The sequence below is a fragment of the Dipodomys merriami genome, unplaced genomic scaffold, assembly GCF_024711535.1.
Source record: "Dipodomys merriami isolate MVZ:Mamm:240054 unplaced genomic scaffold, mDipMer1.0.p SCAF_11, whole genome shotgun sequence".
In the NCBI taxonomy this organism is placed as follows: Eukaryota; Metazoa; Chordata; class Mammalia; order Rodentia; family Heteromyidae; genus Dipodomys; species Dipodomys merriami.
Genome location: NW_027202382.1, coordinates 33,921,723 through 33,946,829, shown reverse-complemented (window position 1 = coordinate 33,946,829; position 25,107 = coordinate 33,921,723). Strand labels below are relative to the sequence as shown.

General features: G+C 37.4%; 1 long non-coding RNA gene across 1 annotated transcript in view; it reads left to right on the top strand.

Moving 5' to 3' along the window:
• Positions 1-881: 881 nt before the first annotated feature.
• The window catches only part of LOC138820747 (uncharacterized), a 47,498-nt gene continuing 23,272 nt past the window's right edge, over positions 882-25,107 (top strand). Inside the window, exons 1-2 of the long non-coding RNA XR_011369973.1 lie at positions 882-950; positions 1,718-1,791. This is a non-coding gene — a long non-coding RNA (uncharacterized lncRNA). The remainder of the gene's footprint in view (positions 951-1,717; positions 1,792-25,107) is intronic.

Sequence of the window (25,107 nt, the reverse complement as noted above, 5' to 3'; positions counted from 1 at the left end):
TTCCTATCCATTCATTCAAAAATCATTTTGCAATATATTGTTTGGGAATCTAACAATCCGAGGTCAAAAACATGATTCCTGCTAAGAGCTCAGACTCCTGTGAGATATTGTGTCATTACAGAAATTATATATATATATATATTATATATATATATATATATATATATATTCAAGCTGAGATAAACACCACATAGGAAAATGCCATTGGCTTTGACTATACCTAGTACAGGGAATAAACCACTTTGATTAAAAAATATATTGGGATGGATAGTTCTTTGACCTGGTTATCTGCAGGACAAGGATAGAGTTAATTAGCTGGGAATGGGACAAGATTAGCAGAGAGAATGGATTTCTTGAGTCATTACTGTCAGAAACACTTGTGTGAATAGGCTGAGATGAGAACAGCTTCCTCATGGAGACAGAACGAACCTTTGGAGTTAACAGAGTAGAAAGGATCATGATAGAAGATAGACAGATAGGTCCCTATCTTTCAAAGTCCTGAGTGTTTTTAAGGCTTTTTTGTTTAATTGTGAAGAAACCAAAAGCTCTTGAGTTTTAAGCAAAGGAGTATCTTTTGCGTTTAATAAAGGTCCCTCTAGCTGCAGACTAGAGAACTTACTCAGCAAGAACTGGAAGGAAGGAAAAGAGGTTCTTCACAGGGTGGTAGAGTGGGGCAGGAGGGCCTGCCTGAAGCCATAGCAAAGGAACTGGAAGGACAGTGCATGGAAAAAGTTTTAAAAACTCCAAATTAACACAGTTTGAAGATTGATTGCCTTGAAGGCAGGGAAAGAGGCTAAAGAAATGGCAGAGCCAGTCTGCTTCAGATCCAAGTCTAGGGCTCTATACAAAGTGATGAGGCTGGCTGTAGCCAGGGACTTGTTCTTAATTTAGGTCTTAACTATATTTGGGCAATGAACAGCCAACATGGAGATCAAGGACACAGAGACTGGGTAAGAAATGAGGCCATCCCCTAAGTTATGTGATATTTTGGATGCTAGACTTGTGGAGGAGATTTTGTGTGTGTTTGTGTGTGTTTGTGTGTGTGTGTATGTGTATGAGAGAAAGAGAGAGAGAGAGAGAGCAGGGGTGAGAGAGAGAGAGAAGAAGAGAGAGAGGGAGAGAGAGGGAGAGAGAGCACTAAGTTTTCTCTCCTGCCCCAGTTTCTCGAAGCTGTTCTGTCTTTTGTGTTCTTTGCCAAGAGGAAAGAAAACAGATCGTTCTTGCTCAGAGCGTTCAGCTGACTAAACTTGTGCCAAACCAAAAAAAGCCCTAAGAACATAATAATAATTGCTCATGTGTACACATTATTTTACAGTTTACCAAGGGCTGCACATCACACTCACAAAAACTGCAAACTCAGTGTGGCAAGCATGCTGCTATTAATTTCACTTCAATTTGAAAGAGAGAGTGTTCCCAGAGGTGAAAATCACTGACTTCAGCCTCATGACATGTTTGTATAATCCAGATCTTTTGCCTTTCCACCAGCTTCTCTTTCCATGGGCTCTCTTGAGCTCAGTGGGAAAAGGATTGCCAAATGATTGATAGGAAGGACTAATCCCTCCCCATTTACACACCGGGGCATCTCATTTTCATCATCATACAGTCATTTCCATTATCATCCTCACTTGAAAGGAAAACAACAACAGAGGATCAGAGACACTGAAGGTCACAACATCAGCCCGTGGAAGAGTAGTGATTGTGTCCTTCTCTTAAATAGGCCTTAGCTACCTCCAAGGCCTTCCTTTGAACTGAGGGATATGGGACTGGAAGTTTGAAGAGAGAGGAGAAAATGTAAGTAATCCTGACATGATGCACATTGGGAGTGCTGTCACAAATCTCTAGTGCAGGTTAACTGAACGAGGCTAGGTCGGCAGCAGTGGGTTAAGAGCAGTTGCTTTAAGAGCAGCTGTCGGGGACGTTCCCTAATTGGAAATAATTGGGTTTCTGTCTCAAACCACAGAGCCCTGATTTAGCCAACTCAGCCTCAACCAGGAAGCATCTGTTACCATCTCCAATGGCAACAGTTCAATCCCCACTCCAGTATGCCATTCTTCTCTGCCAACTGGCAGGCAGCTCCTAATCAGAGCCTGTAGGCTTGTAGACCCAGAGCTCTGGTCTTAGAAGAACCCAGTCAGGCCAATATCTCAAGGTAAGATAAGGTGAAAAGGTAGAGAAGGGGAAGGGTGTGACTCTGTGCTAAATGATTCTCTTAAGAGAGGGAACTAACTAACATTTCTGAGGATGTATCAGAGACTGTGCTCAGATATTTTAATGCATTTTATAGTCCAGTGAGGCAAAGGATAATACCATCTTATATTGGAAGAAATAGACTCAAAGAGGTTATTTCTCTGGCCCCAGGTCACAGAGCTAATGCGTGGTAGAATAAGGATTATATCATTTACCTCCTTAGTGCCAAAGCTATGTTCCTGTCACAATTACACTCAGATTCATGCTTTATCATCATTATTGGTATAAGATTTTCTACCCAGAATGTTCTACCTCTATTTCTGGGAAGTGATCAAGAGTCACCCACGTTCTCTTTAAAGCCTCCCCTTGTCAGAGAATAAACTCCCTCCACGCCACAAGCCAGATGAGGACTTTGGAAAAGAAATCTGCCAGTTGCTGAACAACAAATAATGGTTGTTTTTATATAACCTTGCTTGTGGGATGCTGGAAACAGACTTCTGTTTATTATGTTAATGAATCCTCTGTGATTCTCCACTGCTTATGTATAATTAAGATGGCCTTTTTAAAAAAAATACCTCCTTCTAGAGTTTGGGGAAACTAAAGTGTTTGTTTGGATTGGTAATAACTAATAACAGGAAATAAGGAAACCGCATCCAAAAGAATGGCAAGAAATGAGCAGCCTGAGAACCACAAGGAAGGGAGAGAAGAGGATCCAAGGCTTGCTGGTAGCCTTGCAAGGTCTTGGATAAGAGAAGGAACTGCTCTGTTCTTTAGGTCTAGAAAAGCTTATTAAAGGGTGGAGGGACTTAGGATAATTCCACATATGGCATAGAAAGATAGGTAGATTCAAGTAGGCTTCATTGTTCTCATTTTTTTTCTTGAGCAGAGTCAAGGTAGTTGGGGTTTCTTGGCTTGATTCTTTCTTTTTTGATTGAATGAGCTTAGTGCACAGTAAAACCATGGATCACTTTGAAGATATCTGTATTAAATTTAGTGGAGCATCTACTATGTGCTTGATACAGGTCCAGATGTTTAGACCGTATCAATAAGTTCAGGGCCCCTGTCTTTTAGAGTTTATGCTGCATATGTGTGGGATAAAATAAATAAATGCACCAACACATCAAGAGGACCATTTTAGAAATCAAGAGAACAAAACGGAATGGTGGGTATGCCATAGCCAATGGCTTTAGGAAGGTTAATCATTTGGACATAAAGAAAGTGATTTTTAAGTTGAGAGCTGGTTGAATAGAAGGAATCAGCCAGGCATAGGTCTGAGGGGTAGGCACAAGCAATAGGAATCTAGTTGGCACAGTTTAGGAGTAGAAATAGTGATAGAGTGAATGGACATCAGTGAGTAAGGGAAGAATTGGATAGAATGTAGTAAAAGAGAAAAACAATGCCATATCAGGGGAGCAGATTTTATTCCAAGTACAAGAGGAAGAAGGCTTGAGAGAGCTTTGTGTTAAAATGGTGATATGAGCTTTGTGTACAGATTCTGGCTTATTTCACTTAACATCATCTTACATGGTCATAATGAAACAAACCCCAAGATACGGACTCAAACAGTCTTTCTTTGTTGTTGTTCTTTTTAATGTACTTTTTTGTTTCCTTTGTATGTTCTTCCCCCTATGGTATATCTCCTGTTGTCACTGTACTTGATTTTGGTACCCTCCATCTTGTATATACATTTGTCTAATTGGGGGAGGGGAAAGGGAATAACAAAATGCTGAAACAAGGACACAGGATGACCCATTGCAACAATGATACCCACAAGTATATTGGAAATGAACTTTATGACTTCAGGCGGAGGGATGGAGAGGAGTGTGGGAGGTGGTGTAGGAAAGGGATACTGGGAGAACAACAAGGGAAGGGGTAATAGTGCTTGACAAGAAATATACTCATTGCGTTACTTATGTAACTGTAACCTCTCTGTAGAGCATAAAATAAAATGAAAAAAAGAATTCTGGCTCTTCTGAATTCCTATTTCTGTTCTTGATTTTATAGAATCCTAAGACTCTTTCTATTCTTGCATGATAGCAATGCATATATATACTTGATGAAATCAGAATTGTCTACCTAAAAAGAAATAATTGAGCATGATTTTATAAAGAAGGCTGAGACAAAGAGATCCTTTTTAATTTATAAAGTGAGATGCTCTGGTAGCTGGAGCTGCTGGCCTCCATTTCTTAACCCTTTCTGTTTCTACTCCTAGTTCCTCTACAGTAATATTGTGTGAATAGTATACTGCTGGAAGGGAAGTAAAAGGTTCTACTGAGTATCACTATTTATAAATGGTGGGAGGTGGATATATCTTCTGTTCTCCAAGTCCTGACATTCTTATTAATCCTTTCATGTAAACTTTCCAAATAGTTATACAGCATTTACTTGTAAATATATTGTGTTCCTTTAATTTTGATGTAAGCTACTAAAGTGCTTTAACTGTGTGATTTATTTTTAGATAGGATTTTATCTTTCTTGCTCATCTCAAGTGATCTCAAAGTAGGGACTGTACATAAATATGCATATTTATGTGTCTATGAACAACTACGCACAATATATGATATAATACTTGCATACATATCCACAAATACACAAATATAGAATATTAAAATATATATGAAATATATATATGCATATGTCTGGACACCTTCCAATCTGCTATATTCCTTATGTGAAATTATTTCCCTATTACTTCCATATCATTTCCTGAAATTCAAGATTTCATATGAATACTAACTTAGTCTTCCAAATGGAACTCTGTATTAATTAGGGTACAGGATGGGGGTTAAAACAACAGAAAGACCCCAATACACTAATTCAAACAAGCAGGGTGCTGAGCTGAGTGGTCTAGTTCAGTGTTACAAGGTCGTACTGTGCTCAGGGTACCTCTGGATTATTATATTACTGCCCCCAAGTGTATAACTTGCCCCTAGACAATTAAGACTGGCTCACTAGTCTCAGTATTTATTATGATCTGATAGAGAGGAAGATGCAAGTTAAGGAGAGAGAAATTTGCTTTGTAAAGATCATGACTAGCAAGTAGCCATATCATTTCTATTCCCATTCATCCATCAATCAGAACTCTTCCCGTAACCCATGACGAATTGCAGTGGCAGATCCAGCTATATATTATATTGGCATATTTCATTGGTAGAATGAAGATGTACATTGATTCTGAGGGGGAAGCTGGCAATCTCTACCATAATACCAAAGCCATACTTTTGTTCCCTAATGTACCAGCTTGCTTCACAGTGACTTCCTAATTTCTCTACATTTTTCTTTGCTTAGCTTTGTGTCCTAGGTTCCCAGCACTGAGGTTAGCACTGGGTGAATGAATCCAAACATTAACATAAATGGCAGGTTCAGAGAACTCACTTAAATCTTCCAAGTTCAGTTAGTACCAGCACAAGAGCCTCATTCACTCTTGCCCTGATTTGGAGAAGTCATAAAGAGATGTTTGTGAGTCAGATTCAAGATAAAAGAACTGTGTCACTCAGCTTTTTGTCACAAAAATATGTCTAAGATAATTCACTTAAAAGGAAGTATGTTGGCCTATTTTGGTGGAAGATTCCCATCGATACTTTCCTGCTGATTTGGTCCCATAGCATAGCAAGGTGAGAGGTAGGCAAAAGGGAGCTGGTCAAAAATTTGGAGTACGTAGGCAAGCAAAAGAGAAGGAGGGAGTCTCAAAATCCCCTTCCAGGACACCCCCTCCAATGACTTCACTTCCTTGGCCCCTCCTCTTGTGTTTTCTATCACATTCCAATAGCATCATGTGATGCTGACAAAGCCTTCCACACCTGTGATTTAGGGTTCTTTCAAGTTCTTCACTATCTCAACAATTAAGGGTTTGGGGAGCAACAGAGTCCAAGACAAAAGGGTCTGAATTACTAGAACTAAACCAGCGTTGATAGTTCAGTCCTGGATATAACAGACTGGTGTGTGGTCCTACCAACCTTCTTCATATCAGGCCATTCATTCTCCACTTACTTTCTGGCTCTCTCTAAAGACTGAAGGAGTTGTTGCTCCAATAGGCCAATAGCTCCATATCAACTCCTGCTTTGATTTTTTTTCCAGGAAAGCTTGGCTTTGGGTCATTATACAGCTGAAGGTGCCTTTATAGAAAGTGGAGAGTTTGATTATCAAAGGCATTTCCTTACCTTTTTAACATGATGAGTGGAGTTAGGGTGGGTTTCAGGTCCCTGTCTAGCCCAGTCCTGTCTTTAGCTACCCTGTCATTTTACAGACCAAACACTCCTTCCATCACCCAAGCCCTGTCTGCAATGCTCACACAGAGATGGTTAGCCTGCATGTCTGTGGGCGGCTTAAGATCCTGTGAATTGTGCAGATCCTCGCTTTCATATCATCAATTATTCTGGTCATATGTGTAGGCCTGCGTGGGCTGCATCGTGTGATTTCTGGTTCTCACCCTGCAGGGATTCTCAGCAGCCTGACCTTTTGAGTCACTTGCCTGAGCCACTTTCCTTAATTCCTCCTGCCCACCTTCCCACACCCTCTGTCCCTTTACCTCTTCTCTTCTGAACACCGTGATTTTTGATTAGCACACTGTTTCCAAATTCTCAGGCTCCCTTTCTCCCTTTCAAGTGAGCGAGAAATTCATCACCTGCAAAATCAAATTAAGCACAGCTTTCTCCCTTAAGTTTCCTGATCATTTTAAGTACTGTTTTATTTTTCTAAAAGACTGTAACAGTGCTGTACACCATTTCTTGCTTTGAGTGTCAAACTTCCTCTCAGTTTAATATATTTGTGCATACACAGACATATATCTTACTTAAAGAATAGTTATAGAAGAAAATGGCAGTTACCAGAGACAAAAACAAAGCAAAGTGAAAAATACATAAATGATTTGAATGTGGATGCAGATATCACTGTAATTCTATACCACAGTCTGCTGACAGAAATAGCCTCCTGAGGTCGGCGGCTCTGAAGCATCCACTCTCATTCTAATAAAGATCTAAGGGCATTTATGTGGGATGTGCCACCAGGTAATTCTGCGCTGCTGCTGCTTCTTCATTCCGATAGTTCCCTGAAGCCAGAATCATGCCACTATCTCTAAGAGCTAGAAGCTGGGAAGAACGAGGTTGCTATGTAACTTTTCCCAATCCCTTGGAGGCAAAGCTCCTGTAACCATGTGATGAGCAGGTCTCATGACACACCGTGGCACCCATCTTACACACGTCTGGGGACATCCTAGAACCCTGTCCATCAGTGGCAGCTTGTCTGGTGATGCTTCTCTTCCAACATTGATGGAAGCCTTTAACAAATCGGAGGTTTAAACTTCTGCATCTATATTTAGTGCTAATTGGAATCCATAAATTTCTCTGTTGAATATGCAAATATCAAATAATAATGAAATACATAAAAATGGCATTTCTCTCTAAAAATCCCCTGAGTGCATCACACCGTAGAAAATATATTTAGAATTTATCTGTAAGGCCAACTCCTTAGCTAATTCATTGTTGCCTCTACTAGCATTTCATTTACAAGTAATTAGAGAATTGGTGTTGCATATACTATGAACTTACATATAGTATATAGTACACAGCCAAGACTATGTTAAAGTATTGGCCTCTTATTGTTATTCTATTGGTTAATGTTTAGCCTCTGTGAGATGTTGATTTTGTGCAATTACAGAGACTTCATAATCAGGTATATGGTTGCTCTCAGTTCAAGGCCTTTAACTACTATTCTAGAACAATTGTATTCTCATGTATAGGTGAATATATTCGATGGTTTTATTCAGATTTATTCCTTTATTGGAGCAGGGTATCCTAATATTCAGTTGCGGTTGCATACTTTTCTGTTCTGTTGCCTTGAAATCGGCAGTTTCACTTTACGTATTTTGAAACTCTAGTCTTAGGCATCTGGACTTTTAAGACTTTTCTGTCTTTCTAATGGAATAGCCTTTTTTTCCAGCATCAATTGTTATTCTTTGTAGCTGACTATGCTCTTTGGCCTCATCTTGCAAGCATCCTTGCAGTAATTGCTCCATATAAGGGTAACCTAGAAATGCTAACACCAGTCAGTGGATATTTAATGAAGAATGGGATATTTTCATGGCCTCTAAGTATCTTCTAAGACGATATGTATGATAAAAGGAAAAAAATAGCAACCTATGAGGAAAATACTGTTGGGATCTACCTTAATCATATGATCAAAGTGAACACCAGAAATAGAGCAAATTAGCACCATTTTCTTCTGGATATTTTGCAGTTGGAAGGACAAGCATTACTCACAATGTACCAACAGCCAAAAATACACAATGCTAGCCTGATGCATGAATAGACATCATTTAAGTACATTCTATTAAAGAAGGCCTGTAGTTTTTCTAAAAGCTCAAGGTCATGATAGACCATTCTACTATAAATGAAAAGAAAGGGACATGAAATTTAGTGCAACATTTAATCCTGGATTAATGTTGAACAAAAGAAAATTTAGCCAGGTGCCCATGGCTCACACCTGTAATCCTAGCTACTCAAGAAGCTGAGATCTGAGGATGACGGTTCAAAGCCAGCTGGGCAGGAAAGTCTGTCAGACCCTTATCTCCAATAAACCACTAGAAAACTGGAAGTGGTGCTGTAGCTCAAGCAGTAGAGCGCTCACCTTGAGCTGACGAGTGCAGAGACAAGGCCCAAGCCCAGAGTTCAAGCCCTTCCCCCCCCCAAAAAATAAGAAAATTTATTTTCCTATAAAAAACACTGTGACAATTAAAATAGTTAAATTGGATCTAAAGATTAGATAATAATAGATTATCAGTATTAATTTCTTGATATTTTGGTCACTATTGATTTTAACATAGAGATTGTCCTAGTTTAGAAGAAAAACATGAATTATTTAAGCATAGAAGAGAATTTTGTTTGATATATTAATAAGCAATGGAATGGAAATATCTCTATGTGTCTATGTGTATTTGCATTTGTGTATGTATACTCACATATACACATAGGTGTATCTGGGTCTATGTGAATGCATGTATGTGTTTACATGTGTATATGTAGAGAGGTACCACATGTGGAGATAGGGTGAGGGAAGGGAAGGGAGAGGAAAAGGAGATATGGAGAGGGAAATATTGGAAAATGTGGTAAATGTTAGAATTTGGTCTGTTTTTGTCATTTTTCTGTATATTTGAAGTTAGCTTTTTAAAATTTGAATTATTCCTTATCCTGATGTCTGTGTTGTCCAAGATGAATAGAAGTAATTTAGCTTTCTTAATCTTACTGACTACATCTTATTTTTATCTCACCATTACCATTTTGCTTTCAAAGTCAATGACTTCATATTGGAAGTACCAGTCAATGGCATTGAATCTTCATTTTCATATTTATTCTGACAATCTCAGCCTTTTAATTGCACTGTTGAGTTCAATTAGATTTAGTATAATTCAAGTAGTTGGATTTAGGTCTGCAATTTTTTTCATTATTTTACTATTTGTCTTCTCTTGCCTTCATTTCAGTTAATCAAATATTTTGTAGTATTTCATTTTAATTCTTCTATTGACTTTTCAGCTATACCCCTTCGCATGTTTTTCAGTGGTTGCTTAGGGATTCCAGGATGCACCCTTTTCATTACTATAGTCTACTTGACTTCATTTCATTATTTCTAATGAATTTCTACAGAACATCATGAAATGTTAGATTTGCATTTAGCACCTGTTTTTCTATGATGCATATATTTTTATAAATCTGAAATTTACAAGTGATAACATAATGTCATTCTAGGAATATGCATTTTTCAATTTAATTAAAATATAAAATAATGTTTTATATTTATTATATGATTATAATTTCTTTGTCCTTTCTCCCTGCCTTCCTTGTTTCCTTCTTTCTTACATTTCCTCCTTTCTTCTTGTGCCAATACTGGGACTTGATTCAGGACCTTGTTTTCTCTCTTGGCTTTCTTATTCTGGTGTACCAAAATGCTCCAGACTGCCATTTTGCTACTTCATTTGAGATGGAGTCTAACAAATTTTGTTGATGGAGCTTGCTGTGGACAGAGATTCCACAGGTCTCAACTTCCTGATTAGTGAGGTATACACGTGTGGGCCAGATCAATAATTCTCTTTGTTACCTCTTCATTAACTCTTCTGGAGCATGTCAGTACCTCAAAGTATTATGACTTCTGAACTATTTCTTCTTTATCATGTTTCTGGAAGCAAATTAACTTGACTTTTAAAATCTAAAATGGCATAATCTCACCTTTATTTCTTATGGGTGTTTTTTTGTGATCAGCTGACAATCTTCCATCACATCTCCATAGTCTTTTAAAAATTGCATTTCACTTTTTGTTCTCTATTAACACTGATGAGAAATCAGCCATCCATTGTATCAGTTTTATTATACACAGGGGCCACTGTTGTTAGTACCATGAAGTATTATCACCTAACTATTCTGTGGTTTGCCTATTTTCTCCTTAGGTTTGATTTTCTTGACCTTTATTATTCTTGTGTAATATTACTCATACTATTGTACTTATAATTTTTTGTTGAAAAGTTGGAATATTTCTTCAATTGCTTTTCCCAACTCATTATGCCACTTCTGTGTTTCTGGAACTTCAATTGTATGGATATGGGTTGGCTTGACAGTATCCTCCACGTTATGCAGATGTTGCTGTGTTTTTTCAGTCTTTATTATTTGTCCTGTTTTTATTACTAGTCTTTTCCTGATATTTCAAACTTGGTTTTAAGCCAAATTGGTTATTATTTTGACGTTGGAAATTATGACATTTCCTTTTCTTAAATTTCCCTTTGCTTCTTTTGTAGACTCTGTGTGCTGTAGAATGCGCTGAGAATGTGCATGCATTCCTTAAAGCTCTCAACTTTATTTATTATAATTACGTGAAAGTACTTTTAACACTAACCTCCACACTTGTGTTAGCTCAATGTAATTGTTTTGACTCGATGATCACATTTTCCTGATTCTTTGCCTGTCACATATGAATGGAACTTATTGTTACTGTTATTATACTGAGAATTTTTTTTCTGTAGTGCTGGGTAGAAAACCCAGGGTCTTATGTATGCAACACAAGCACTCTACCAACTGAGTCAAATCCCCAGCCCAGTATATGGGGAATTTTGAATGCTACCTATGGAATCTCTGGATTTCCATGTCTTATTTTAAAGAGTCTTAAGGTTTTGTTTTTTTTTCTTTTCCATAAAGACAATCAATTTGTTGTAGACAATTTGATCTGTAGCATCTTGTGAAATTACCTCTCATCATTTGAATGAGCAACTCTTGCAACACTGAGCTGAGCACCTCCTTCAAGAAGAGCCTAATCCATTATTTGACAACTCTATGAAGAACTTCTTTCTCTCTGTTTAATCATACTGTGCTGCCTTTTTAGTTTTACTCAGAAGCCAGGGACAGGTCTATTGTCTTTTTAAATGACAGTTATTTCTTATAGCTAAAAGCAATGATCCCATCCCCATTATTTATGTCTTTCCAAAAAGATGTAACCTTTTATTCAACCAGCTCTTTTCTAATGTGTGTGTTTCTTTAGAATATAGAGATTCATGGCATATCTCTTGAATACTGGCAAATCCTTGAAATGGTGTGTCAGAAGTTCTCTGGGAGGGGCTTTCACAGTTATCAGATTCTGAAAGGTCACAGAATTGTTAACTACTTCATACAGAAAGAGTCATAATCCTCTCTCATTTCTGGCTTTTTGGAAATGCTCTACATAGTTTTCTTCGGCAGCTCAGAGTTTTGAAGGCCAAGTTTGGTGCTTGATAGGCTGATGGGATCACATGGAGACACATCATTCCCACTGTTAGGATAAGGTCTCGCTTCCTGGCTGGAGAAGAACTATGCTTTGCCTGCTTTTGAGCTTATCGTCCTCTTTGCTAGGGTCACAGAAACCTCCTACTGCATCCGGCCTCCCTTCAAGAATACAAATGCTACTCGCTTTTCTGCCAGGGCTGAACTGGGACCATGATCCTCCCAACTTAGCCTCTCCTTATCTCAGGATGACCAATATAGGCCACTCTGCTCAATGCACAGTCGTGAGTTCTTGTGAACTTTTTTGCTTGGCTTGGCCTAGCACTGTAATCATCCTGTTCATAGACTTCCAAGCTGCCAAAATTATAGGCTTGAACCACTGGCATCCAATTTATAGGAGGAATTTGAGAGGGAAATCTCAGAAGCCACTCTATCTGGCTTCAAATCCTAACACTGATGTGTGACCTTGGACCAACTGCACAATTTCTCCATATTCAAATTTTCATATCTGTAACATAAGGATGAAAATATTACTTAATCCTTGGACTGGTGTGAGGATCAAAATAAATTAATATTTTCAAAAATAATTAGCAGTGCCTGGCAGGAACTCAGTTTTGATGAAGTCTACTGTTATGAATTAAAATTTCCTTTGGAACCATTCTGTTATATCAAAAAGAATGGATTGCCCATTAATATATTCAAAATCTTTCCAAATGCTGTTAAGAAAAAAAAAAAGAGGTAATGCATACTTTAAAGAGAAGTCTATGGTAATAACTGGGGAGGGAGGAGAGAGCTGTAAGAGGTAATACAGTGGGTACGAGAAAGCCTGGATGCAGCACGTTGAAAATGCAAAGGCCAGAGCAAAGCTAGATTGCAGTAGAGGCCAATCTGGATACATTAGTATTATCTGGGGAGTGTTTTAAAACTTTCTAGCTCTGAATCCTATGTAAGACGTACTAAATTAGAGTCACGGGGTGGGACGTTGCATGGTAAAAAAAAAAATCCCTATTTGTTTTTCTTAATTAATTTTTAATTCTCCTTAAGTAGTTGTAAAGGGGGTTTCAATTCAACATGTTGATTAGTGAGTACAGTGCATCTTGATCAGTGTCACCCCATGTCATTGTTTACCCCCATAACTTTCCCAACCCAGCCCACCCCTTCAAGTTACCTGGTTCCCTTTTTATGTTGAATATTATGACCATTCTCTCCATGTCCCCCTGTACCCTTGACCTCACTTCCACCCTGTCAGCACATGCTCCAGCTTTCTGGTATTTATTTTGTGAAGTTAGTGTTCAAAAGAATTACACCATTGGAATCTCCCTTACATATACCACATACTTGAGTTACCATATTTGTGTATGTATGCATATGATCCTATATATGCACATATATGTATGTAAATGTATATATAATTTAGATCTGTAGAAGATAATGTAGTTATAATTTATATCTAACTTTTACATATGAGAGAAAACATGAGTCCATCCATTTTCTGCAAATGACATTAGTATCATTCTTCCTGATGGATGACTAACATGTCTTCACACACACATACATATATATATATATTATATTATATGTTTTATATTATATAACATCATACATAATACATATATTTACTTATACATATATGTGTGATATGTTTTTGATGCATTCATCTATTCAAGGACATCTGAGCAGTTTCCAAAACATATCAGGAAGGAATAGTTTAGCAATTAAACGTGGTGTGCAAGTATTTTTTTTAACCATACCCTGACATTTCTTTCACAGTTTTGCAGGTCCCAACCTCTCATCCAACTGATTTCACCTTGAAGACAAGGGCCTTGAAGCACTGTTTAGGGAAATGTGAGAAGGTAATGCATCAGCATCAACATGTCATCATGAGAACTGATGATTTTCACCCAGGCAGAGACCAGCATCTTCCTTGTTTTATGGTTAGATAGATAGGAGATGAGCCCCCACTTGATTCTATTCACTGTTAAAAAAATGTAAAAGTCGGGATAAAAACTTATGTCTATTGACTTCACAGTCTGTGCTCTTTCTCTGACACACAATTTTATCTAATGATTACTTCAGTTGACTCAGACGTCGGCCTCTATCATCTGCTTCAGAGGCGACTGTGACAAATGATCCATCTTGATTCTGTACTTTATGAGAGTCATTATCATCTCAGTTTATCTCTCTCTAAAATTGGTACAGTCCTGACCTTAAAGAATTAGGATGCTGTGAAGTTTAATTAATGTGATCGGAGTCCTCAGATGACACAGATGAAAGGTTCCTTATTGGCGCAAAGTATTATTACTACAATTTGCCAGTTGTCAGGACTACATTTCTGGCTGAGCTAGGCTAAGCATTATGTTGAATTTCAAAGAGCAAGGCAGAAAACTGGCACATCAATCAGCTGCTGCTTGGAAATCCAACTGACCTTGGGCTTTCCAGTCCTTATATTCCTTGTACCTAATCATCAAACCCATCTCAGATCACAAGGAGGATTTGCAGCTTCCCATAGCTCCTGGAGAAAGCTTGGTGAGAGGCAGTGGAATGAAGAATGAAGAGCTGTGGTTTCAGAGGCAAAAAGATTACAGGCTTGGATCCTGATTTCCTGTTCACTGAATAACTGCTTTGTTAGTGTTCGAGAGATAATAGCTTATTTTTTGACAGGGGAATATGTAAGGTAAAGGATGCAAGCCCTACCCATAGCAACAGATGCTTGCAAAAGGCTGCTTAAATGATGGATTCTAGAGAATCTAGATGCAAAGATACCAGGAAGCAGAAGAATGATAAAAGAGAAGAAGGGCATTCTTGGCCGACCATAACCATTCTGTAATGATGATTGCATAGTGAGAATATAATATTTAACTATGATCTTCAGACAAATCAAAGAGAGATGGGTGTTTCAGAAAGCTGAGTTCCTGTGTCTGCCTTTCATGGATGTGATCACTGCTACTCACACATAGACATGAGGTCCCACAAGCCATGGAGGGCTGAGCTGTGCTATGAGCAATGTGCTTTTGGCTACATGACAGTGGCTGCCCATGCACATGTAGGGAAGAAGGGGTGTGATTATGATCACCACTTATTTTGTTTTCATCGTCAATGCATGGTTATGCATTACTTCTGAGGATCTTAAGAAACAAATTTAACTTTGAAGATAATTTTAATACTGCTTCTTCCAGTCTTCAAAGTTCTGCAGAGAAACAGAAGAGATATCATTGCTCCCATTTGGTTGACATGCAAAGTGAGACTCATGGAAAATAATACCAAGAGAGCAAAAAATGAATGTAATTGTCTACAGGATATCTATACAGAATCGATTTCCTTGTTTTCATCCTCAATCACATCATAATCATATGTTTGCATGTAGCCCAGGCTACAATTCACCATCTTCCTGTCTCTACTTCCCAAGTCCAAAGATGGAAGGTATGCATTACCATACCTGGCCAATCACACCATAATCTGAATTCCAACAGTTTTATATTAGGCTGCTCAGGGATAGGAAACAAAAAGAAACCACTCTTCGCTATCTCCCAAAGGAAAAAAAAACACCACTATCTGCCTAAACTGGAAAGGATTTCAGTGTGCTTGAGGTATTCAGTCCTCGGTAGCACATTGACAGGGCAGAATGAGTAACACTGTTGCTGCCTGCATGCTGTCAGTGGTGGAAAGGGTCCAAAGGGTCCTCAAGGGGCTGTGCCCTTTGGGGGAAGCCACAGCTGAGCCTCAGACATGGCAAATTCCACTGAGAAATAGGGTTTTATTCCACTTTTTACCAGCCTGATTAATTTCACAGCTAATGACTCTCCAGACTTGGTGATATACGATGCTTTATCGAGGACAAAAAAATGAACTTTTACTAATTAAATAGAACATTTTTGTGCAGTGAAAGGTTTTGCAAATGCATGTAATTCACATAGAATTATTTTGGCAAGAGAATTCTGTGCAAAACCTTCTAAGGACCTGGGAGCAATGAATGGAAGACAAGACCTAATGTAGACCTGTGTGCGTGTGCATGTACGTGTGCGTGTGTATGTGTGTGTGTGTGCGTGCACGTGTGCACACATGCAGAACAGAAAGAATTGAAATGTACATATTTATAGAGGAAAAGAAAGACACTGTTTTAAGATAGACAGATGGACAAAAGCTACATTGCAGAAACAAAGATCCAGGTAGAGACATATTAAGGGCATGTTGGATTGTTTTAGTGACTAGTTTAGTGGACTCAAGTTGGTAGTTCAATAATATTATGTAGATATTTTTAATGCATATAAAATATCTAATAGGCTTTGTTTATATATGATACTCAATTATATATAACTGTATATATATATGTATATATATATAGAGAGAGAGAGAGAGAGCGAGAGAGAGAGAGAGAGAGAGAGAGAGAGAGAGAGTTGAGTACCTCGTTAATGTAAGGTATCATGCTAGAAAGAGGACATGATAACAAAATTTATGTAGTTTTCATTGGAGTTTTATGCATTCATTAAACACAGAACAATAGAAATAAATATCTAAATTTCAATGCTGACATTACAAGGATGGATAAATCTACAGGTGTAGAAAAGCATGTTTAATAACTAAATTGCATTAAAGTGTAATGTAACTTGCAAAGAACAAGAGAAATGAAACGTTATGTCTTTAAACAATTTTAAGGCTCTGAAAAATGGGAACTGACCAACTTCAGTGAGTAAAGTGTATCTAAAATCAATAACTGTTTAAAAATTAATTATAAAATAGTTAAAACCTGTGGAAGAGAATATAAAGTATTTATGTTCCAACTATTGACTGTCATACATTTTTCTCTGATCTAAATATTGAAGTCCCTCTAAAATTATTACATTCAAATTCCACCACCCAAGAAGATGTCATCAGGAGTTGGAGTATTTGGGAGATGATTAGATCAGGAAGGCAGAAACTCCATGAAAAGGATTAGTGCATTTTTCGGAGAGAAATGTACCTGCCTCCTTCCCTTATAAGTATATGCCGTCGGTGACGAAGCAAGCCATCTTTAAATACCTAATCTGCTGGTTCATTGGTCTTGGCTTCCAGCCTCCAGAGCAAGATGAAATAAATCTCAGATGCTTAAGCTAACTGGCCTCTGGTATATTGTTATAGCAGCCTGAACATAGACCTTCATTTTGTTGGTCTCAATTTCAACCTTTTAGAAAATGGATGAATTGAGACCCAGTAGGAGTCAGTTACCTTCCTTGTATCACCCTTTGTTTTTGTATTTTTATTTTGGTGATCTTGTGACACAAATATCACAGTCCTTTGATACCTGAGATAATGGAGAATAAAAAGTGAAAGAACTCTCCCAAATATGAAAGCTTATAACTGGTATAGCAAAATGCTCCAACCTAGGCCATTTAATTCAGTGTTGTTTGTGATAGGGCACATAAAGAATCAAGCATTTTTCAACACTGACATTTAGAAAGAGGACAGTAAGATACTTTTACTTTCTATTTCATCCTTCTCCTAGTCTTTTTTATTGGCTAGGTAATTAGGAGACTTATTTCTGTTCCATAAGGATTATTCACACCTTCACTCCCACATCATCTCAGGTCTAAGAAATCTTGGCAGGAAAAGTAGCACACCTGTTCTTCCCTTTTCATTCCTTCCCTTCCTGTTCGCGTAAGTATCAGAAGCTGCCATACCTTGCTAACGTACTGTCGTGGTCCCTCACTAAACCCGGTGTGCTGCCCACTCACAGCCATTCCCATGGTGACCAGCATGTCATCAGGTGATACTCCATGTTCAGGTAACAATGATACTGTGATGATGAATTTTTTCATCTGAGACATATTCATTTCACCAACATGGCATGTTGGATATCAAAGCAGAAAAAAAAAACTGAGTCATGCAGAAACCCAACAGGCATACATATTTTTCTTCTTAGTAATCAAGTTGGGCTTGACAAACTCCATATGGTCTTTTCCTGCTCTAAGATTTTAGAATTGTGGGAGAAGATGAAAAATCCCTTCTCTCAGAAAGAAGCTGTTCATTGGCCTAAGGTGGAGCAGGTTATGATTTAAAGAGAACTCTGAGTTAAATTGCAAGGTGGTCTATAGGAAAATCATTAAAAATCTGGGCTCCCTTCCATAGTATCTGCGAGACCCTTTTTGCCTCAGCCTCAGTCCCACCATCTGCTAAATAGGAATGAAAGCATCTCTTCTCACAGAGCTACTGGAAAGATCGGCTGAGGCACTTGTTGCATAACAGCTGTACATCCACGTTGTTTTTTGATTTTTATATTCTCTCACGGATGTATCATTTCACAGTGTGAGCTCAGGCGAGACACTTCTTTTAGGCATGAGTCCTTTCTGATGGTTTATAAAAATGAGGAAGGTTAGAAAAAAGAGAGGAGCTGCAGAAGCAGGTGAATAGAACAACGTAGAACCTTACTAAAGTTTTTCTAGCTCTAGACTCCAGAATCTAGAACCTAAGGTTTTGGGAAAAGATTGAATTTTCATGCAGGATTGTTTCTTTCATGTATATGACAAAAATCTAACCACTGCCAACTATAACAACTGATAAATGAAACAAAATGCTTAGATCACTTAAGTGAGCATTGTTGAGAAGGATATTGCCATAAGAGATGGCTGGAAACTTCAATTCAATTGGTATTCCTGAATAGATTGAAGATAGTGGACTTGATGGTAGAGTTTCTACATAGAAATGCATTGAAATGATTTTTGGCTCTCTGAAGGTATTTTATACTCAGAAAGGAGAGAACATGTTTTAGTAGCAGAAGTCAGGAAAAAGATCACAGCGTAAACATTGGAAGAGTATGGACTTTAGGCAGAAATTTCTTTAAATCACTGATTCTAACAGGTAAGTGTGATATCTCCATGGAGATTGGAGTCTTCATTGCTGGAAATATATTTTTCCAAGGCTAAGGAATGTGTTGAGGAACTTGGGTTGGCTAATGCATTGGATAAGTATGTACATTAGCAGACATAGGTGTCAGATAACAGTGAACCATGGGAGATTAAGGGAAGGAGACAAGATGAAAAGAGAGTGGAAGGGTGGGCAAATGCAGTCCTTATACTAAATGTACATATGAGAAAATGGAACCAAGTACCTTGAGGTTATGGATGGGTTTGGGACAATTTGGGAGAACAACAGAAAGAAGTAACATTGACCAAGGCATACTATACTTTTGAACTGATTTGTCAAACTGAAACCCCTTTGTATAACTATTTAAAGATATTAATAAATAAATAATAAAACATGGGCCTCCAGTTACCTCCAAGACCATTTGTCAATGTTCAGATCTTAGAAGTTTTCATGGGGGGTTACATTGTTCTCAGCAGGTAAAATTTGAAATATAAACATACTTCAAACAAAGGAGGAGGTAACAATGCTCGATAGGAAATGTACTCATTACCTTATTCATGAAACTGTAGCTCTCTGTACAGTATTTTTACAATAAACAATATATACAAAAAAATAGAAAACTGATGGATAACTGTAGGATTTTTTCCCCTGATAAGATCGGTTCAGAAACTAAGGTTTTATATTCAATAGATAGTATTCTATAGGTAGGATCTCTGGTTGACTATGATAGTTATTTATAGATGACATTGGGGATTGTCAGGGTAGCAGCTGGAGAGTGGAAAAGTGAAAAACTAGTTTGTCCTTGATTATCAGTAGTTCCACATGAGTTCCTTAATGGGCCAAGATCTTGCAACACACTCTGGTGATACAGAACTCGAAGAACTCCAGTGATACTGGAGGCTGAAGTCAGAGTATAAAACCATTCCCCCAAAGAAATATCTCGAGTACTTTAGTCTAGAGTTCTGAAACTTAAAAGAGGAGTTTAAGGTGAAGATAATACTGGCCAAACCTAGGTAAGTGAAATTTTATGCCTCATCAGTCTTAGACTTGCTCATCTGAGAAATGTTGTAATGTGTTTTTAAAATTTTTATAGGTACTCATTACAAAGGCAAGCCGACCATTAAGCTGATCATCTTGAACCATAAGCAAGAAAGATATCAGTGGTCAAATAAAAGATAAACATTACATGGAATTTTTATTGGGACCATCCAATTCTGCAGATGATCAGAGCAATTTTGAGCATCTCTATATCAAGTGCATATTATCACCTTCAAAGATCTAAACTTCAACCCTCCTGGCAACTGTAGAAGGTTTTAACATCTATATGGTCTTGCATAAACGTCCTCATTACTGGAACTCAGTTTCTTCTAGAAGTGGCTAGGTTTACTGTCAGCTAGAAGAGACAATTAAATAGGACCATTAGCAAAGAGTCTTAGTCCTAGAACTAAGTCTTACAACTTTTTACTATAAGACACCCTCCTCCCACCCCCCTTCACTCCCCACTGGTTTTCTTGAATTCTTTGACTGACTCTCCTTAGATTTATGAGCCTTGCTTCCTTCCATCTGCTTTCATAAAGTTAGAAATAGCCTAAGGCAAGATATTTTTTGGCTCTTTCTAGTAAGGCTTCACTCATTCCATAAATATATGCCAAGCATGAAGCTAAGTTGGCAAACATATTCTGATAAAGGCCAAATAATAAGTGTTTGAGGCTTTCTGGGCCATAAAACTCTACCATTGTAGTGCAAAGGTAGCAGTAGACAATACGTAAGACAGTGGAAATGGCGGTGTTCCAATAAAACTTTATGTCAAAAATAGACACAAGGCCAAATTTAGCCCATGGGCCCTAGTTGGCAGACCACTGAACTAGAAGATAGGTATTACAAGATGAATAAAATCTTAATATTTATATTTGGTATTCAAGTTCAAATTGTTTTCATACTATAATAGCAGAATTAAATAGTTATGACAAAGACTGTATAGACCACAATACCTAAAACTTTTATTCTCCTATCCCTTTCTAGGAAAAAATAATGTTTGCCAACTTCTAGTTTAGAATAATAGGATTCTTATGGGATAATAATTAAGAAGAAGAAATTAGGAATGAGGCAGATAGTGTTTTAAACCCAATAGAAATACTATTAAAATAGCAGAAATAACCATGTGTCAGCCATATGATAAGCATTTCACTAATAATTTTAAAATTACATTTAATGTGCTAATCAGAGCAATTATATAACATAATTATTGTGGTACTCAATTTACAAACTCAGAGATAGTTTACCTAAGCCATACACCAATTAGAATGTAAGAACTCAAACCCAATTCTATGTGTTTCCAAAGCTTAGATTTAATTAATCTGGATCAGGAAGAATGACTATGTAATTTGCCCAGTTTGGGAAAGGTGCAAATGTGTGAAGGTATGAAAATATGTTCGAGGAGCTGGGAGGAAAATTAAGAAGTGAGAGGAAGCTGGACTGGGAAGAGTAATGAAGCTGAATTGTGAATAGGTTTTCAATGCCAGGAGACAGTTTCTCTCTACATTTTCTTTAGCTAGTTTTTGCTTAGTGTGGATAAACTACTTGGCTATTATGAAGAGTATTAAAACCCTGAGATGTGGGTTCCCCCCCCCCGCTTACTATGCTTTTTAGTTTCAATATAACACCCTCCACGTTGTCAATGGTGACACTATGATGTATGCATCTCTTGTTTCTTGCTTGCTGTTAGAGTGAAGAAAGCCTCTCTCCACTTAGGATGCTGTTCTCACACACTTGTTCACCTCTGATATTTATCCAGAGAAATTAAAGAGCCAAAATTTTAGCCCACAGAGGTTACTATGGAATTGGAGGCCTGGCGCATCTCGGAAGGGCCAAGAAATGTTAAGTTATTTCAAAATAGGAATAGGAAAGCTGTAGGACATTCATTTCAAGGGCAATGCCCAGAGCTTCGAAATGTCTCAGCTCTGACTTTCTGTTCACAAATCAGCACAGGCAATATCAGACCTGATTGGTCTGTATCCCTTATGCTGCTGATAAAAGAGACTGAGGCCATACACAGGGGAGGAGTTTTTCCTTGAGTCACACCTCTGGGAAAAGACTGGTTGGGATCAGCTAGGCTGTGGGGGATTTGTTCAAGCCAGTTCCAAATAGTGTGTTTCTCTGATAAGTGATCTGGATATAGCAATCAATTACTTCTCTGGATAGGTAACATTTGCTTTAAAAACGTGTATGGGCAAAGACATAACTGTGGCCTGTTCTGGACATCATATTTAATAAACACAATGGCCATTTCTACAAAAGAAGGACCATACTTAGATCTCCTGTGAAAGGTGTGCCACAATTCAAAATAAGGAAACCATTTTTATGGATAAGAGACAACAAACAGTGAGCTGAGTCAGCTGGTCTCTGAGAGATTGCTCATCATCATTTTTATTTTGGAAGCAAAATGTTATAACTAAATAGTATTAGTATAAACCCATAAGAATTTAGGGATGTGTAGCACAAAGTGGATTCTATAAGTACAAAATACATTGGAAGTCTTTGGTGTCTATATCAAATCTGAGCAAATATTATATTAAATTCAGCAATATGTGATTTTCTTTGTTTAATATATCCTTGGAATGTGTATATTATGTTGCCTCTTGGCACAACCCGGATGGATAGATACCCTAATCTGAGGAAAAACATCTGATATCATGAAATAATTTAGATAATAACATCTGGGAGTTAAAAAAGGCTCTTGGGATCACCCTTTCTGATTACCCTCCAATGCAGCTGCCTAAGTGTGGTATAATTTAAGGCCATTTGATGTCCTTACTAATTCAGAGAATGTTTTATGTAGATGTCACTGAATCCTTTTACCTTTTACCTTTTACCTTTTACCTTTTAATGAGATAGTGCTGTTACCTTATTACAGTATTATGGCACATGTTTTCCATATTTAGTACTACTACATAGATTATACACACATGCATGTTTCAACATCCTCTGTAATAAGATTTAACTTCAGATCATAAGGTTTGAAGAGAGGGAGACAGGGACAGAGACGGAGACAGAGACGTGTCTTCAGGTTCTACTTCTACGGAGTTGGATAGTTTGTGGATTTAGGCATGTTTTATATTGTTGTTTAGCTTCAATTTCCCTATTGTAAAATTAAATATGAACATTTTTCTCCAAGAGTTGATATGAGTGTTAAGATAAGGAGCCTCACTTTTTTATAACAGGGCCTGAAATATACAACATGCACAGAAAATGTTAGTTACTAGGCAGTGAGTGTGTGTGCATTTGTGTGTGTGTATATGTGTGTGTGTGTGAACAATGTTCTGATGAATACAAAATAACAATCCTAACAAAATCATGTAACTTAAGGATAGTCTAGTCATAAACTAGGAATGGAAAGGCTTGTAGATTTCAAGGCTACAATGTAAATTGGATGAGTAGCCCAGGGAAATAAGATGTGTTCCTTTAATACTTGGCTCTGGGACAATTCCTAGGATACAAGAGATTCTGGATCCCCATCTGTAAAGCTGAGATTCTCTGGATTTCTTCTTCTGTGATCAGACATGCACACTGCATCCCCATACATAATCAATGACCAGATCTTTTTACACAAATCAGGAAGGCTTTGGCATAATAGGGGAGACTGATACTCTACGTGAAGAATAGGTCCTTGTTACTTTACTTATTGATAACAAGGGAATAACTGGAATCATGGTAGACCCTCCAAACCCAGACAAAGAAGTCAATAGCACTAATATTTTTCAAAGTTTAGGGAAGTGTTTGCTCCCTAACTCAACCAGAAAATTCAAGATTAAGATAAGATCCTACTTACCTATATTTACCTGTAAGAAGGATGATAACTCAGAAATGCCAAATATCAGAAGTCTTCTATCTTTTCTAGGCAAGGAGAACTTCAACTAAGTCATTGAGCTTGTTTGCAGTTCAACACCTTAGCAAAAACACCATCTCTGGACATCTCAAAGCATTCACCACGTCAGAAAAGCACTGGAAAAAACATTACTACTGCATATAAACTTTGTGAACTGTGTTAGTGGGAGCTATGTTATGTATATTAAATATAGAGATAAAATATAACTATTAATAAGATCTATTTCTTTTTTGAAAGTGATTCTTCTCTCAAATTATGCCTTAGGCAAGAAACAAGATACTCTAGGACCCTGGAAATTTCATACGCACCCGCACTCACACACACACACAGACACACACACACACACTATATGTATATACACATATGTTACACAAAATATTCACATATATACATACCTATTATATATAATACATATATGTATAAGTATTTGTGTAATATATGCATATATTACACAAAATATTCAATAAAATATTGTTATAAAATTAGTCTCTTCTAAGGTGTCTACTCCATTTCTTCCCATCTTGTCAAAATAATTATTTGCTGTTGCTGTGTAAGCTGTCACTGACTTTTATAAAATATTTTGAGCACCCATACCATAACAAGAATACAATACACATCACATGCAAAATGAATTGTAGTCCTATGAAATTTGTACAATATTAATGACGTTTATATAAATGATGCTAAGCCTTGCTGGAATCATATTCGAAGCCATTGGCAAATGAGAATTTGGCTGAGTTAGACCAATTAACAATTGAAAAAGAGAAAATCAACATGGAAGATGATTAGAAGCTTCAAAAGAGGAGTATTTGAATATCAAAGGATTAACAGAAGCCTCGGGGAAAAAAATGATGAATCTCTCAAATATTTTTACAAAAATTACCTTGCCTCCTAATCATGATATGAAAGTTAAATTCAAAGTGAAGGATTTCCTTTCATTTGATCATACAATTTTGTCAGAAAAATTACTGTTAAAAAATCAAGCCCTGGCTCATTTTCTCATCATTTTATGAATTAGCATGCAGTTAAAATTATCAAATAAATTCTGACTCTATTAGCGAAAGTAAACTTATATTCATAGATTTTAGTTTCATTTTCCAAACTCAGTTTCTTGCTTGCTTTTCTCTGGAATTATGTATCTGTTGGAGGTAGATTCACTTTAGAATGAATTTGATTTGAGGGAAGCATGTTGAGTGGTAATTAAGGTACTTAAGATTATATGTGGAATCTGGAGCCAGGACGCTGGGTTTTGGACTCAATTTCTGCTTCTCACGGGTAACATGGGCAGGTTACTCAACTTCCCTGTGCCAAGTGGTTTTCATTGAAGTTGGAAGTAATGGCCTGCTTGGTTTAGCAGATACATGGCAGTAATGTAGGGGTGGTTATATCACCTTGAATCTGATCTTCCCTTTGGGTTGATCTTCTTGGATGTGGAACTTTTGGTTCATAAGTAGAAACAACTGA